The sequence below is a fragment of the Eulemur rufifrons genome, chromosome 29, assembly GCF_041146395.1.
Source record: "Eulemur rufifrons isolate Redbay chromosome 29, OSU_ERuf_1, whole genome shotgun sequence".
Taxonomy (NCBI): Eukaryota; Metazoa; Chordata; class Mammalia; order Primates; family Lemuridae; genus Eulemur; species Eulemur rufifrons.
In genome coordinates, this window is record NC_091011.1 from 86,819,436 (window position 1) to 86,837,608 (window position 18,173).

Sequence of the window (18,173 nt, forward strand, 5' to 3'; positions counted from 1 at the left end):
TATTATACTGAGTTCTATGTACACACTAGTGAATGACACTCTCCCTTGCTTGAAAGGTACTGTCATTTAAGCACACAAGGGCTCTCCAAACATTTTTTTTAAAGCAAGTTTTGAAATTTAAGAAAAAAAAATTATCTTCTGCTCTCTGCAACAAAAAGAAAAAAAGAATAGTTAGAAACAGCCTCTAAAAATTGTGATTATCTATTAACTGAGCTACATTCTCTGGGGAAATAAAGGATATGAAATAATTTGTACAGAGAGAGTAGCTGCATTCAGCCTGAATCTAAATGCACAGCTAATCTTATCCTTTTAACTGTTCAGTTTAGTGAAAAACCAAGTCATCTCAGTCCCAGTATCAGTTAAATAAATAAATGAATATATCTAAATAAATTATTCAGTTGAATAAATTAAGTGAATAAATAAATTAAGTGGCTATTCCCTTCCTTCCCAACAAACTGACGGGCCAAATTAATCAAAAAAGTTAATCCAGTTGTGGGAGACATTTCCAGAAGCCTCCAGTAAATCATTCTTGGGCAGCCAATTCAATTTTAACCCCTAGTCTTGAATAGCCACTGACTCAGGCAGGGTGGATGAGCTAGCATACAGAATCAAGCTGATGTGAGTACGTTTTGGACATCCTCCAAGAGCAGACAAAGGTTCATAGTGAGAATGTCAATTACTGTAGGCAAGGGGCCTACAGGAAATCCAGGGAGACCAAATAGAGGGTATAGGCAGGAGGTTTTCAGGGCTCACCCTCCATATGTTCTCACAAGCCGAAGGGAACACAGAGGATGCAAATTCCAAAAGAATTCAGCATAGAGTGAAACAGTGGTTCCCAACTGGGGCTGATTTTGTTATGACTAGGGGTGAGAAAATGTGTACAAGGGCAGGTTGAGGGGTTGCTACTGGCATCAAGTGGGCAGAAGCCAGAGATGCTGCTAAACATCCTGCAATGCACAGGACAGCCTCCTGCAAAAAAGAAAAATGTCAATGGTTTGGAGGTTGAGAAACCTTGGAGTGGAAGAAATAAATAGTTAATGGATTCTAAGTAGCACCAGATTCTGCTAACCATCCTACAACGTACAGGACAGCCTCCTGCAAAAAAGAATAATGTCAGTAGTGCCAAGGTTGAGAAATCCTGGAGTAGAAGAAATAAATACTTAATGATTTCTAAGTAGCACCTTAGACTGAGTACCAATTCATAGATTTACTAGCAGAACAAAAGGGTTATAACCTCTGAGCTGAGCTATAAGAAATCAGCTTCAGATTTGGAATTTGAAGCCTGCATCTCTATCCGAGCCTTGTTATCATGACTGGGAAGATGTCAACCTCTTTGAAGCTCAGTCACTTAATTTATTACATGGTGATAGTAATACCTACCTACCTTATAGTAAAGATTATAGATTATGTGGAAGCATGGAATGCTGTGTCAGCGTTCATGAAATAATGATTGTAAACAAGCCTGTTTATCTGATCATCATGTTTTTTCTTGGGGCAATATGGGTCAGTTCTGACCAGTGGTGACAACAAAAAGAGCAAAAAAAAAAAATTCTTTTGTTTGGAATTCATTCATTTTGGATCTTAATGTGTAAAACATTCTCTTTTTGCTTAGCGGTTGCCGGTGTGAGGATACAACAATGAAGTATATTTCTTTTCACTGGAAAAAAAAAAGAAGAGATAGAGAAAGTATTGGAGAGGACCAAGGAGAAAACTGTAGCTAAAACAATTTTCGTGAGCAAGGGATCTAACAGGATTTCAAAGTTGAAATTTTGCTATGTAACTCTTCTCTTCCATCTTCCATCTTACTGCAAAATCCTTAGTAAAATCTTCTTCACTCATATGTGCTTTGTGGGTCTGAATTGGTTGCCTGCCTGCCTGCCTGCCTGCCTTCCTTCCATCCTCCTTCAATGTGAATATTCAGGGCTACGAGTACCCATGCTAAGTAAAATTATACAAAACTTAGAAATAAGGCGAAAGGTGATTCATGTCATGCTAAAAACATTTCCTAACAAGTCCACTCAAGTGTCAACTGGCTCAGGGAATTTAAACTTGTTGGTATAATTCATTAGAACCCAGAGACTTTGTAATTCTGTAAAGCTTGATCTGGCACAATGATTTTCTTTTTTATTTGGTGGGAAAGGTAAACCAGAAGGTTATGATCTTATCCTTGCAGGATTTTACTCATTGCATACCTTTATCTAACTTAGCAACGTTATTTCAGCATTACCTTTCCCCCATTCATTGTAAAAATCTAGTTTCTTAAATTCTCTTTTGAACGGATTTTATCATTCTGCTGGGTCCCTTATTAATAAGTTTAATATAGCCTTGACGTGGAGTCCCTGTTTATTTTTATTAAAATTATGTTTCCTGAATTGCTGGGGTTCTTGGGGAAAAAAAAAGAATTGTGTTTTTAACATTTTGAGAACTATGCCTTGGAACCCATAGCCAGGCTTTGTGTGAATTAGGAGAAAAGTATCCCTTCCTTGAGTACAATTACTTTGCTTTTCCTCAAGTACAATTTTTAGAAGGTAGTATATTATTTATTTCTTAACAAAAGTTACAGCAACCCTGAAGTCATTCTATATACATTCTACAAATTAAATTATTAAATAAATAATATAGGAAGTACAACTTTTTAATCATAATAAGAACTCACTAGAATAGTTAAGAAATCACTAGGATTTAATAACCTGTTATAAAATAGTTATAAAACATCTTACTTTCATAGATGACACATTTTTTTATGACAGTGTCAATGCCTACTTGCACCAATGTCTTCTTTTCTAAAGAAACACACATTTTTCCTTATGCCATCATACACCTTTCACCAACTTTAGTTTGGTTTAGCTCTAAAATTCTCCATTGGTAGTTACTGCCACAAAGTTAAATTTGAGAGCTACAGAAGTTATGGAAATGTGTCCAGTAAATTATTGTAGCAAATATATTGCAATACTTCAACTAGAGAAATAGAAGTGTAGATTTTAGATATCAGCTAAAGGTTTTAGTTCCATATATATTGAAGTCCTATCAGTATCATTTTCCTTACTATGTTCCTGTTAGTGTTTATTTCAGTTGTTAGTGTTTACCTAGTTGCAGTAATTGAAGTTTGTTGGAATTCTTTAGATTACATTTGCCATCTAGAATACTGAAAGGCTATGATATTCTTTCTGTCTTTTAAAACTTTTCTTTAAGATAATATTATTTTGTTGTATCCAGTATAGAAAAAAGAAAATTAAATTTGAAATTTAGTTTTGGCTCACAGATTGGATTTTCAGTTGAACTGAAATATCATCATCTTTTTCCATATTGCCTGATCAGAGAGTTGTTAATGCCAAGATGCTCGGAAGTTTCTTTGGTATCAGTATATTTTTCCTAAACATTATTGCTTTGTCTTCTAAAAATTTATTAATTCCTTTGATGCTTTTAAGTGCATTATGTACATTGAATTTTTGTTCCGGCATCATTTTGCCTATAACATCAATTTTACCTAAGCTATTATGCCAAATTGGTACTGAGCAAATAAATTTAAAAATGGTTATTTTCAAAATCATAACTTTGGCTTGTGTTGCAGATAAATATAATTATTAAAATCACAATAATTTCTAAAAGAGCATTGCATTCTTCCTCTAATTGAATTTCTAATGTTATGATAGCTTCAACTTGACTTTCTAATCAATTTTCTTCAAAAATGGCTTTAAATTTCTCTTTCCTAAAACTGTTTTCAATAAACTCCAACACTGATGGCCAAAAAAAGTTGTTATATGTTTTCTATAAAGTTTAAAGAATGTGCAAAACAAGGAATATAGGCTGCTTTGTGTATATTTTTTCAGGGATTTGCTGCTCTATCCCTTATGTTTTGCATGTGTATTTGTGGCATTATCATATCCCTGGCCATTCAAATTATTTTGTCTAGATTCAGTTTTTGTAGGATTTCTCCTGAGAATAGACATTATCTGTGTCAACATAGCTTCACTGTTTTTTTCCCTTAGCAAATCCTAACCCTGGAAGATAAGACTGCAAACCAATAAATAACTAACTTCATCATTTGCTTCAGGAAATTCCTGCAAACCATTTGTCAAGGCAAACAGTTGCCTCATTGTGACAATAGCTAGTCTTATCAAGAAAACTGTATGCTCACCTGGACAAATAGCTAGTCTTATCAGGACAATAGTTTGTTTCTCCAGACTTGTTTATAGACTTGCTGTGTCTGCCAATGCTAAACTATTATGTCTTAAACTTTGCCCAATCTCCACCCGTTCTCTGCCTTGAAGGACTTGCCTTGAATCACCAGAGTCCAAAAGTGGACTGCTATAAAAATATAATACCTCATGCATACACATAAGTAGCAATGCTATGTGAAAGATCTGTAGGAACATCCGACCTGACCTTTGTCCTCCAAAGTTACCTGTCCAAGAGCAGAGAAGTTTTACAACCTCCTGGGACCCTCAATGGCACCTAGATGTCTGTAGTCTTCAGTTACCTCTTGCAACCTGATCCCCCTCCCTTCAGATAAAAAGGAGCCTAAAGTTCATACTAACTTAAGATGGTTCTTTAGGACACTAGCCTGCCATGTTCTTGGTTTGCTGGCTGTCTGAATAAAAGTTGGTTTCCAGGCCCCAACACTTTATCTCTCAACTTATTAGCTGTTCTGCAGTGAGTGGTAGGAGCTTGGACTCAGTTACAGATAGCATCAGAATTGAACTGTTTTGGAGGACACCCAGGTGGTGTCCACTGCAGAATTGATTGTTTACTGATATGTGTGGGGGGAAAAACCCACATATTTGGTCACAAAAGCCTTCTTTGTTGATCCTTCTGGGGAGAGAACAGAGAAAAGAGTTTATGATTTTTCACTCATAACTGGTAGCAGTGAAGTAGAATTTACTGGAACAGCCCTGGCTCATGGAAACATGTCATTTGCTTCCTACTAGTATTAAAAAAAAAAGAAAGAAAGAAAGAAAAGAAAAGAAACATGTCATTTGCAAAGAGAAAGGATGAAAGAGTGGGAGGTAAGACAACTTTGATCCCTGGGTGGCTCCCTAGTCACCAATAGTATGAAACTGCAGCTGCACTACATTCAGTGATTAAAGGTAAAAGTTGTCAATGGGGCCAGGCATGGTGACCCATGCCTGTAATCCTAGCACTTCAGAAGGCCAAGGTGGGAGGATCACTTGAGGCCAGGAGTTCCAGACCAGCCTTGGCAACATAGTAAGACTCCGTTTCTACAAAAGATGAAAATTAGCCAGGCATGATGGTGCCTGTTTGTAGTCTCAGCTACTTGGGAGGCTGAGGCAGGAGGATCCCTTGAGCCCAGAAGTTGGGGCTGCAGTGAGTTATGATGACACCACTGTACTCCAGCCTGGATGACAGAATGAGAACTTGTCTCAAAAAAAAAAAATGTTATCAATGGAATTTTGAGATGGTGGTAGACCCCACTCCTGTGAGTTGGCCCATTGGATATGTATGGAAATGCAAAATAAGAAACATACGAAACACACAATCCCTTGGTTATTGCTGTCTGTAATCACTAAAATGAAAGTAAAAGAGAGTGCTTTTACTCTCAGGCCTTGAGGGTGGACCAAGCTCAGAGGTAAGTCTGTCTGGGCTCGGGCCGTTAGCCTCAAGGCCACCTACAAAGGGGAAAATTATGCCAGGACAACAGAAAGTTCCTCTGAGACCTTTGGTCACCATGGAGGTAGTCAACATTGGGGGAAGGCAAAACAAAGAAATGACTGAGATCAGGGGTACATTGTGAAGAATTGACTCATTTGTGGATCAGTATCATTAACCTCCTGAGGAGCCTTTCCTGAAATGGATTGTGAGAGTGAGTAACTAATTTAGGAGCAATGTCTTTGGTTTTAAATGCTCAGAATGGAACAGCATGTTTGAATTGATGCAGGACCCATAGCTCACTGTGGAATAATCACAGATAGCTATATGTGATCCAGACACACAAGAAGTTATACCCATGGGAACGCCCAGCCTGGTGGATGGGATAGAAGCTACCATGAGGTCTCTTTACCGTGAGAAGGGGGACTGCCCAACTCCACCCATCAGTGCCAAGTGGAGCACTCCAGATGAAGCAGCTGACTTGCTTCATGTACAAGGCATGTGGAACTGGCCTTATGATGACCAGGATGTTCACCCACTGAATATGCCCATTACCCAGGTCAAGATAAATGCTGTGGTTAAGGGAACCCCTTTAATGAGGATGCCCCATATAGCTTCTTGCTGCTGCAAGACCAGAAGACATTTCAGGAAGCCTTATCCAATTTGTGTCTCAGCTCCCCACCATGGGGTCTTACAGATGCTACTAAAAACATTAGGTTAATTAACAAGAGAATGGGGAAAGGCAAAGGGGAGAGTTGTAGAACTCTTTTGGGGGGGTGGAAATTTTTAAACTATTGTTAAGAAATAAGGTGAATAAAAGAAATGTTGATGTGTGAAATTAAGAAAAAGAAAGGGGAGTAGTGGTGATAAGGAAAACTCCATCTATTACTTGGCGCATCAGCCACCTGAGACCCCCCTACCACTCACGGAAGACTGGCATCAGCATAATACTAACCTATTACCTGGCCCATCAACATAATACTAACCTATTACCTGACACATCAACTAACCTATTACCTGGCTTGTTAGCCACCTGAGACCCCACCCCTTGGATCACCTCAACTTAATAAAAGTGGGAAAAATCGGGTAGATGGGGCTCAGAATTTGGTGGTGAGACCCCTCTGAGCCTGCTGGCGAATGATCTTTTATTCTCCGTGTGCCGTTTGGTTTGTCCTCGGGACCACCCACTATAACACTTGCTGTAACAGTGGAACTCCTCCCAGCAGGGTGGAAATCTTTAGAGGGTTATCAAGAAACAATGAGAATGAGACTGGGCAGCTTGGCACTAGCTCGCAGTCCCTATTCAAGAGGCTGACGTGGGAGGATCGCTTGAGGCCAGGAGTTTGAGGCCACAGTGTGCTGTGCATTGCTATTGGGCTGGTGAATAGCTACTGTACTCCAGCCTGGGCAACATGGGGAGATCCAGCCTCTAAAAAATTTTTAAAAAACAAACAGAAATAAAATGAATAAAATAGAAACAGATGAGGTTAAAGCAGAGATCTTAATACAACACTATGGAAGGCTGGGTGGAGGAAAGGGAGCCCCGGCTAGTCCCCACCATGAAGGGGTCCCAAAAAGATTTGTTGTCTTTACCCCAGTTTGAAGAATTTTTAAAAGTCTGAAGGCAGAGATTACAGTGAGAAATCTGATTTGAAATTGCCTGGGGCAATAGATAGGCAAATTAATCAAGATAAAGATTGACAAAAGAGCCTAGATTCCTTGGCTCAATCCCTTGCTGGGGACCTTTTAAAGTCTTTTTCATGGGAGAGGGTAAAATGGTCTGGGGTGGAGAAGAGAAGTTCTGGAGGTTAGAACACAAAAATGTAAGGCTTGATAGTGTGAACTAAAATAAAATCTTAAGGCTCACCTCCCACCAGCTGACTGAATGGACCCCCTCATGGCCAAAGGAATATCCTAAGATTAAATTTCATGCCAGGAGGAGGGGGATCAGACATGCCTCATCATGGCCCCCCACCTTCTTGGGGACATCCTTCTTAACCCATTAACAGGCCTAAGGGTCTGCAAGACAAACCGTCAAGTCCTCAATTTACACAACAAATATGTGTCTGGTGGCTTATCTCTGATAAACAGCTCCTTATGTTAAAACATTCCAAGCCTTTAGACAAAGTTTCATGTCTTTAGCCAATTACAGGTCAAAGAATCTTTAAACCCAAAGAATCTTAAACCTGTAAGCACCCACTTCGAGATGGCCCACCTTTTCCCTTTTTGGGCCAAACCAGTGTATGACTCCCATGTATTGATTTATGACTTTACTAACCCCTGTCTCCCTGAAATGTATAAAACCAAACTGTAACCCAACCACAGCGAGTCCATTTGCTCAAGGCTTCTTGGGTGTGGCTTCAGGTCATGATTGTAAGGCTAGTGGCAGGCACCCCTCCCCGCCCTAATGGAAAAAGAAGAAGCCCACGAGACCTGTTGAGAACAATGCCTGCAAGGCCCAGCTAAGTTAAAGGATGACCACACCTGGATGGTTACCCTGATAAAAGTCAAGGTTCCTGGAGTCCACACATACCACAAGCCACTCCTATTTCTCAACACCCGCCCTAAAACTGCAACAAAGAAATTCCTCACTCTTCATGCCAAAATCATCCCACCGAAGAAACCCCAATCCCCCAGCCCTAAAAACATATATAAACCCACTCAGACTTCTCGGTGGCGCGACTTCTTGGGGGTCTCTCCCCCTCCCTCCCTCCCTCCCTCTCTCTCTCTCTCTCTCTCTCTCTCTCCTGGGACCTAAAAATCTCACCCGGGCCCCTCTCTTGGGACCTGTTACCCTCACCCGGGAGCACTCCAATAAAGCCTCTTTACTTATCCCTTTCAACGCTGCTCGTCTTTCCTTCTCTGGAGCTGGCCAATCCAAAAAAACCTTACAATGATCCTCACATTTGGCTCAGAATGAATCCTTTTAAAATTATTTTACACAGTTTGGCATTTTTCCTGTTAACAATAGGATTATTTTTTAATTACTGGAGAATACTTCCCGTACTTGGTATTGTAAAACCAAAACCTGTTGATAAAGTCCAAATGGAGGCGCTAGTTAGGAAAATAAAGAAGATGGATTTAAGATAAAAGTTTACAGGAGAGTTGTCATACTTGAACATGCTTCATGTGAAGTGGTTTCATCCCTTTATCTGATTGTGTTATGGAGACAGAGATTGTATCTAACTGGGAATAGTTTCCTGTAGCTAGTACTGTAAAACAGAAGGCATGTAAATCTGCATTCAAGCACTATTAGTTGGACATACTAATCGGAACCAGTGAAATTGCCTGAAGCCACATAGTGTAGAATAGAAGCTCGAGTACTAGTAGGGACAATTCTCCATTTGATAGTCCTTTGTGGAACATTTTGTGGGACCTAGAGAAAAAGCCTATGAGTGCCTCCAAACAGCAACTACTGGGGCATCAGACTAGAGAATTTCCATTTGAGGGAAATTTACTACCTTGATTTAGGACATTAATTGAAGCTACCCCCTATGACTGAAAGACATAAAATGATCCTGAAACCTGAAATACCCATAATGTCTAGGATGTCAGAGAAATACTCTAATGGAAAAAGTAGTGCCCAGAAGAGCTCCATAATGAAATGGAAATGGTTTACACAAGATCATGCTACCTGGAGAATGCAAGGAAGAAATACTCATGATCAGGGAGGCTCTTTTCCTCTAGGACTGACTCTGGAACTGTGTGAGGACTGCTAGATTCTACAGTGCCCTACAAACAGCTCTCAGCTGACTGACAAAGTGCTGTTTGGCTTGTGGATAGCAGTTTCAAGGTGAACGGACAGTGTCCTATTTGGAAGGGTGCCACTCTGATCGAAGAAGGTAAAAACAAATCAGGTTTATGGGCTGAATTACATGCTGAAGAACTGAACAGTGGTAAAAGCACCTGTGTTTGGGTTTTTACTGACTCATGGACAGTGGCCAATGGCCTGGCCATATGGTCAGGCAGAAGTGCAGTGGAGAACTGGCCTCTTAGAGGAATGCCCATATGGGGCACAGCCCTATGGAAAATTGAGGAGTGCATTAAAGTAGGACATGTTGATACTCACTAGAAAAGCCCCCTTCTGGGTTGAGAAGGTGAGTGGAATTGACAAGATATCCCAGCGTGCTCCCCTGAGGTGGGCTCCATGGTCCATGAAATGAGTGGATATGAGGGTCCTGCAGCAGTGTAGACATTGGCTGAATGTAGACATGACATGTTACATGACATGTTCCTCTTGCATCTTCTCAGGCACGCAATGCCAGTAAGAACGGTTCTGTCCGCAAGCAAAAGAGACAGAGACTGTCGAGGGCTATGGGGAAAATTCCCTGCTGGGAAGACCCTGAACACAGCTGGCAAGTGAGACTGATGCTGGTAGCCTAGGTCTTGACATGAATAGACACTGACTCTGAAGTGGGCTTTGCTTACCCAGTGGAAGATACAAATGTGCAAAATGCTATTAAAACAATAAACCAGAACAGAAGATATTGCATGGCCAAATTGAATTGAATGGCCAGATATTGAATGGCCAAATACTATTTCCTCAGACCAAGGAACACACTGTACAGCCCATAATGCCCAATAATGGGTAGAGAGATCCTCCTCAGCATAATAACTTGATAGAGAAATGGAAAGGACAGTTAAAACACTGGTTGTCTAAAATGGGGGTGGGGTGGGGAGGATAAAAGCCTGAAGGGATGGCTTATGCACCTTCATGAGTGTGGTCACACTCTACATGAGTGGGACTAAGGGAGTGTCCTCACTAGATTTTCCTGTTTTGCTGGTGGATCTGGGGAAGTGGGTGTTGCCAAACTCAGGTTCAGCTGCCCGCCGCCCGAGAACCAAACATGAGAGCAAGTGTTGGAGAAGGAAAGGTGGTTTATTCCAGTGCCAGCAGCCTGCAGAAATGGTGGACTATTGTCTCAAAGACCATCTCATCTTTCTGCTTACTGAGAAACTAATAAAGGGAAGGGGCAAGGGGGGGTTCAGGCCAGAAAGCAAGCTTTGTGCAAGTCATCCTGACTTGCTCAATGGTATCAGCAACAAATAGGTCATCTGGTAGATCTTGTCATCAGGAGTCTGCGGTTGGCCTGTTCTGGACTCTTGACCTGTTTTTCTTCCAGGTCATTTTCTAATCTTGTGCCTGGCAGCTATGAGAGCAAGCAGCAGATTGATTCTAAACTTTTAAGACAGAACAAGCCCAAAACATACAGAAAGCAAAATGGATTTCCTTCAGCTGGCCTAGTGATACAGTCTGAATGGCCCTTGGGGTGCACTTACAAGGGCGTGGGAGGATGCTGGTATTACCATGCAATTCTTGCCAAGGCAAGAGTACACTGGTATAATGACTATAATTTTTTTCTTTCTTCCCCATATCACCTCAATATTTTTTTCCCCTACCTAATGCAGTGGTCCTAGTACCAGGGCTACAACTACAAGTGCTGGAAGCAGGGATGATGTGTAAGCAAGAAACTATAACTGTGTTTTTAAAGCTTATCTCAGAATTCCTAAGGGTCTGATAAGGGTGAGTAGTGCCTTCATATCATCTGGCAAAACTGGGGTTAACAGTGAATACAGCTATATTTCCTGGTGGTAAAAATTGCCCACTTGTTCTTCACCTTACCCTATCTGAATGGGAGTGGACTGAGGGGGAGGTATTTGTTAAACTAGCATTGCCGCCTGCAATCTAGACCACCTGGTCTAGATTCTAATGTCCCTTCCAAAGGTGAAAAAGTTTGGGTATTTTGGGGGCTCAGAAACTGATACCCCAAAATATGGTGCTTTGACATACTGAACTGAAGAAGCCTCAGGGTCTCTCTGACCATCCCCCCACACCATCTCTCCCAAAGAAGTTGAAGCTTCTTTTTCTGCCTAAGATCCAGACACATCAAGGAGAACAGTTGTTTTTTCTTTCCCTCCTTGTAAGAATGCCTTCAGAGTCTCCTTGACAGCCTAGGTATATTGTCTGTCTTCCCAAATGAAGGAAAAGAGAAATTATCTATCTTTGTCTACAAGAATACTAAAGAATGCACGTCATAAGTCTATGATTGGGAAAAAGTCTGCATTAAATGAAATAGCTGTGAGGAATGCATGAGGATCAGGCACTACTGGATGCTATAGAATCACTATGTTGTTTCTTGCTCTCAAATCCTAATCCACAATCCTTTGCTGTTAGGTTTTCTTACCAGGAGGATTGGGGGTATTACAATGGCTTGTACAGGGAATTCTTAGCCTTCTTTCTATATAATCTGAAATTATAGGTTTTATTCCTTCTAGGCCTTCAGTTCTTAAGGGATATTGTCTGAAATTTGGAAGTGGTTTTGACAAGTCTATTAAATTTTTATTGAAGTAACTAAAATAATAGTTCCTATATCAGTGGAGAACTTTGGCCACAATTGATCAGGTCTTGCCTTTAGCAGGTCTTGCCTTTAGCAGGTCTTGTAGTCCTTCATTGCTTAATAATTCAGTGTCTTCAACTGGGACTGCAAACTAGTACAACCTCTGTGGAGAGTAATATGGAGATACCTCAAAGAGCTACAAGTAGAACTACCATTTGATCCAGCAGTCCAACTACTGGGCATCTACCCAAAAGAACAAAAGATATTCTATAAAAAAGACATCTGCACTAGAATGTTTTTAGCAGCACAATTCATGACTGCAAAGGTGTGGAAACAATCCAAGCGTCCATCAATATATGAGTGGATTAATACAATATGGTATATGCATACCATGGAGTTCTATTCAGCCACAAAAAACAATGGTGATCTAGCACCTCTTATATTATCCTGGGTAGAGCTGGAGCCCATTCTACTAAGTGAAGTATCACAAGAATGGAAAAACAAGCACCACATGTATTCACCATCAAGTTGCTATTAACTGATCAACACTTAAGTGCACATATAGTAATAATATTCATCGGGTGTCAGGCAGATGGGATCGGGAAGGGGGGGATGGGTATATACACACCCAATGGGTATGGTGCGCACCATCTGGGGGATAGACAGGCTTGGAGCTCTGAATAGGGTGGGGCAAAGGCAATATATGTAGCCTAAACATTTGTACCCCTGTGATATGTTGAAATAAAACAAATTTTTTTTAAATAATTCAGTGTCTTCAGTGGCAGCATGGATAGCAATTGGATGAAATTTTGAAAAATTTGCTGTTTTATCAGCTATAGCATCTAATTTTAAATATATTTTACCTTTTTAGGAGATAGAAATATGGGTATTATATAGTTCTGAGAAGTCTCTTTCTATTAGATGGATGGTGGTTAAAGGAAGCCAAAGAAAAACATGAATCCCTTGTAAGCGACCTAGTTGAAAAGTTAAGGTTGAGACTTGTATGCTGATACAGGAGTATCTGTAACACTCACCCTTTGGACTGATGTGTACTCTAAGGAATAGGACTTTGTAGTAAGGTGAGATTTATTACAGATAATGTTGTCCCAGTGTCAACAAGGGCTTAGGATTGTTCTTCATTTAAAATAATGTTTCACTAGGCTGGTGGCTCATGCCTGTAATCCCAGCTCTTTGAGAGACCAGGGCAGGAGGATTCCTTGAGGCTAGGAATTCAAGACCAGCCTGGGCAACATAGCAAGACCCATCTATACAAAAATAAGAAAAACTAGCCAGGCATGGTGGGGCATGCCTGTAATTCCAGCTACTTGGGAGGCTGAGGCAGGAGGATTACTTCAGCCCAGAAGTTTGAGGCTGGAGTGAACCACGATCACACCACCACACTCCAGCCTGAGTGACAGAGTGAGACCTTATTCTCTCTTTAATTTTTTTTTTAATTTCTTTAAGCGTGTTAGTATGGAGAAAAGGAAAGTTCCCTTAAAGTTCCTTGAAGCATCCCTATTCTATCTTTTCCTCCCTTTTCTCTTGTCATTCCTTCTGTTTTAGTTTTTAGCAGTCCTTTTTAATGTGACCAGGGTTTTTTTGCAGTAATTGCAGATCAGGGGATTTAGATCTATTTAGAGGTTTATTGGGATAGTTCGTGGTCCAGACTGGGTGGATAATTGTTTTATTTGTAAATTTATAGTCTCATTAGCTTTATTATTTTGTCTGGCCTCTTTCTCCTTTTATTCTTTAAAGTATGATAAAACTGGACAGCAAGATTAACCAAATTGTGGGTTCAGGAAGTGGCTGGGGGTGCTGAATCTTTACCATTAGTGCTAATTCTTCATAGCCCATTTATAAAGTTAGTGTTGAGGAGCATATCATTCTGATAGTTAGCATAACTCACCTCAGATAAGCCTGAATATTGTCTAAACACCATTTCAGTTCTTTCAAAGTATGACACTACTAACTCATCTGGAATTTGTCAACATCTGAAGTCCTTGGTCACTTCTTGCTACTCTGCTCCTCTTCCTGTTTCCATTAACATAAAGGATCCTAAAGTTCATACTTGTATGAAACATCTGATTTCCTTAAGCACTAAGTTTGACAGTTGATTTCTCTGACATTTCACTTTGACGCTTCTTGTTTTATGTTTATTGTGAAGGTACATCCTCAGTGTTTCAAACGTATGGTTTGCCTTGTGATTATCTTTCAAAAATTTTTAGAGCAAATTTTGTGAAACCATGGATAAGTCAAAAATTCGTGTTATTTTCCAGTATGAGTTCCATTGTGGAACCAATGCAGCGCAGACAGCTCAAAATATCAACGAAGTGTTTGGGAAGGATGTGGCTAATGAACGCTCAGTTTGTTGATGTTTTGACAAGTTTTGTTCTGGTGATTTTAATCTTAAAAATGAGCCACCTGGCCAACCCGAAACCAAGGTGGCTAATGATGAGCTGAAAGCTATAGTGGAAGTGAATCCATCTCAACCTATGCGTGAATTAGCAGTAAGGTTTCACGTTATTATTCTAACAATATTGGACCATTTGAAACAAATGGGCAAGGTAAAGAAGCTGGACACGTGGGTTCTGCATGAATTAAATGAGCATCAGAGGAGAAATCGTCTCGAAGCTTGCCTTTCTTTGCTGTCATGACATAAAGGCCCATTTCTACACCGTATTGTTATGTGTGATGAAAAATGGATTCTTTTTGACAATCACAAGCATTCGGCACAATGGCTGGATAAAGATGAAGTACCGAAACACAGTCCAAAACCAAATATTCTCAAAAAAAGCTTATGGTGTCTGTTTGGTGGTCCCATGCTGGTATTATCCACTATAGCTTCATGAAACCTGGTCAATCGATTACTGCAGATGTCTACTGCAACCAGTTGGATGAAATGATGAGGATGCTTGTGATTAAACAGCTGAAATTGGTCAACAGAGACAGGTCAATCCTCTTGCAAGACAACATTTGACCACATGTCGCACAGACAATGCTGCTCAAACTACAGAAGCTGGACTTGGAAACTCTGTGTCATCCACCATATTCACCAGACCTTGCTAACTGACTACCACTTCTTCCAGGCTTTGGACCACATCACTGAAGGAAAAATATTCAATTCTCAACAAGCTGTGGAAAACGCCTTTCATGATTTCATCACCACTCACTCTCTAGGCTTCTTTGCCGCTGGCATAAACAAGCTACCATTAAGATGGCAAAACTGTGTCAATAGTTTAGGCATATACTTTGATTAATTGTACTGCTTCTTGTTTGAGATATAATAAACTACACTTTTGATTTGAAATCAGACATTTCATATTTAATGACTTAATAAGATGGCTCTTCAGTATACCAGTCTACTATCTTCTCGGTTTGCTGGCTTCCCAAATAAAAGTCGCTTTCCTTGTCCCAATACCTAGCCTCTTGACTTATTGGCTGCCATGTGGTGAGTCATATGAGCTTGGACTCAGTTACATTTTTAATTCAGAAATTGTTTTAGATGATCTTTTGCTTTCTTCTTGCAAACAAATAACTTTATCAGAACCTTTTTTGGATGCTTCCAAATATAACTGGAAATTACTCTCCCAATTTTTCCGTTTTATTCTAGAACCAGCATTTTCTTTTCTTTTCTTTTCTTTTTTTTTTTTTTTTTTTTTTTGAACAGAGTCTCACTCTGTTGCCTAGGCTACGGTCCTGTGGCATCAGCCTAGTTCACAGCACCTCAAACTCCTGGGCTCAAGCGATCCTCCTGCCTCAGCCTCCCGAGTTGTTGGGACTACAGGAGAGCATCACCACATCTGGCTAGTTTTTTCTATTTTAGTAGAGATGGGGTCTTGCTCTTGCTCAGGCTGATCTTAAACTCCTGACCTCAAGCAGTCCTCCCGCCTTGGCCTCCCAGAGTGCTAGGATTACACGCGTGAGCCACCGCATCTGGCTAAGCCAGCTTTTCCTAATCAAGCATTTAATAAATTAGTTTAGGTATTTCAAAGGTACTCCACTTTTACCACTGTAATATAGGATTGCCACAATTTTTTTTTTCATCTTATTATGGGGGAATACAGAATTTCAGGTTACATACGTTGCCCATGTACCACCTGTCCCCCCAAGTCAAAGCTCCAGGCGTGTCCGTTCCCCAGACAGTGCGCATTGCATTCATCATGTAGGTGTATGCCCATCCCCTCCTCACTACCCCCCTCCCCGAGTCAGCACCTTCAAGCGTGACCATTCCCCAAACGGTGCGCAATGCACTCATTATGTAGGCATACACCCATCCCCTCCCCCCAACCCCCACCTCAGTCTGATATCCGATTGGTATCGTTAGGATTGCCACAAATTATGTGAGATCATTTTTCTAAATAATGACAAGAGGTGGTGCCATAAGTATTGTACATGAATCTAGCTGGAGTTTTTAAAGGTGGATCTCTCCTTAGGGAGGACTCACTTTTAGGTGGCTGATTGCCTATAATGTATAGTCTCTTCTTAAGTGACCAAAAAGCTGAAAGGGAAAGATGTTTTGGATCAAACGTACTGCTTATCGGAATAGCTCACCAAGGTGTCACCCTTGGGTCGGCTCTTCTCTCTTACATGCTGCGGTGAAACCCAGTTATTCTGTGCACTTAAAGCACTGGGAGATCAGCCCCTCATATGTATTCAGTTTGAGCAAATTTCCCAGTATGTTCTTCTTTGGGGGTTCCCTATGGGTTGGTTTCTCATCATAAGCAATAAACTCTGATGCTCCCATAAGATCTTAGTCACCTAAGGTGCCTTCCAGCAGGGAGAAATAGTGTCCCTTCATCTTCAGGACTTATCACATCCTCATAAAGGTCTTTTATACATTTTTGGTTACTCAAAAGAAGAATTTTAATGTGTGAAATTGAACTGAGCTTCAAACCTGGCCATTTTAAAATCACAATTTTTGCTTAAGCCACAGAAATTCACTCCCTCCAAATAAAGAGAAATGGCTTTTTCTTTAACCAGATTTCAAACAGGAGAAAAGGTTGCAACCTTTAGCAAGTAAGACAAACAAGACCTTAACCTCAAAGAAGAGTGAAACCATAAACCTGCAAACAGCATAATCTCTAGAGAAATAACAAACAAAACTCATACCTTAGACAGTAAAGCTTCAATTGTAGCCCCAGTGAGTGTGGAACCATGTCTCTTGAACAAGGTCCGGATCTTGCCTAAGCCAGGGAGATGCAGAACCCAAGAGGGGCTCCACAGAGGGCTCCTGCAAACCCTGGTGGAAGTTGGTTGGATGGAGAGTCCTGCTGGTACTAAATGTTGACAAAGTAGCCAGAGTCAGAGGAAAAGGCCCTCTTTGGGCCCCTTCATGGTCACCATTATGTTAACCTAAAATAATTGAAAGGATTAGAATTTGATTTTTAAAGAGTTTATTCTAGCAAAAAGCTGGGAATAGCCATCTGAGAAACATGGACTCCAGAGAAACGGGGTCAGTGCTTTGAAGTTAAAAGTTAAGGTCTTGCTTATATAGGCAGAAAACAAAGAAATTTAGTAGGATTATAACATTTTCTATACAAGGCTGGCTTATGAGTTGCAACAATTTAATCAGGCACATTTTGTTTTCTTTTCCATGCAGCTTATTTTCATTTCCTTTCCAATTTAAAAGAGTGTATTTAACATTCCATCTTAAACAATGTGATAGTCATGGAAATCTTTATGTGAGAGAGAAAAAAGGGAAGCTAATATATCATGAATATCAACAGTTAAGAGGGAAAGAGTCTTCCCTGGCACTCTTTAGTCATTTACAGCATTTTACAAAACCATGTAGGTAAGGAAAAAGGCTAACCTATAATCAGAGAGACAAAGGTTATAACTGCTTAGGTCCATCTGCCTGTTTTTGTGACTTAGGTCTAATAAGCACATTCCCTTAAGGCTCAAAATATTGTAAAGTTCTAACAGCTTAGCTTTTGAGATACTTATTTTCACAGCTGTGAGAAATTCGTGTTTGAAGACCAGGTGAGGACTGTGATATTGTGACATATATATTTAGTCTTCATCTGCAGTAACATAGTCCTGGTGGTAAGAAGTCCATCCCAAAGTACAAATACTGCATCCCTCATTTTCAGCAATGAGTGAGAAAACAGGAATGAATACCACTGATGGAAGAACACTTCTTGGACTCACGTTGATTTGACAACAGAATAGGTGAGTACAAAGAGTCACATGGCTACCATATTTGTGGGGAGCAGTGTGTCTCTGAGGTAG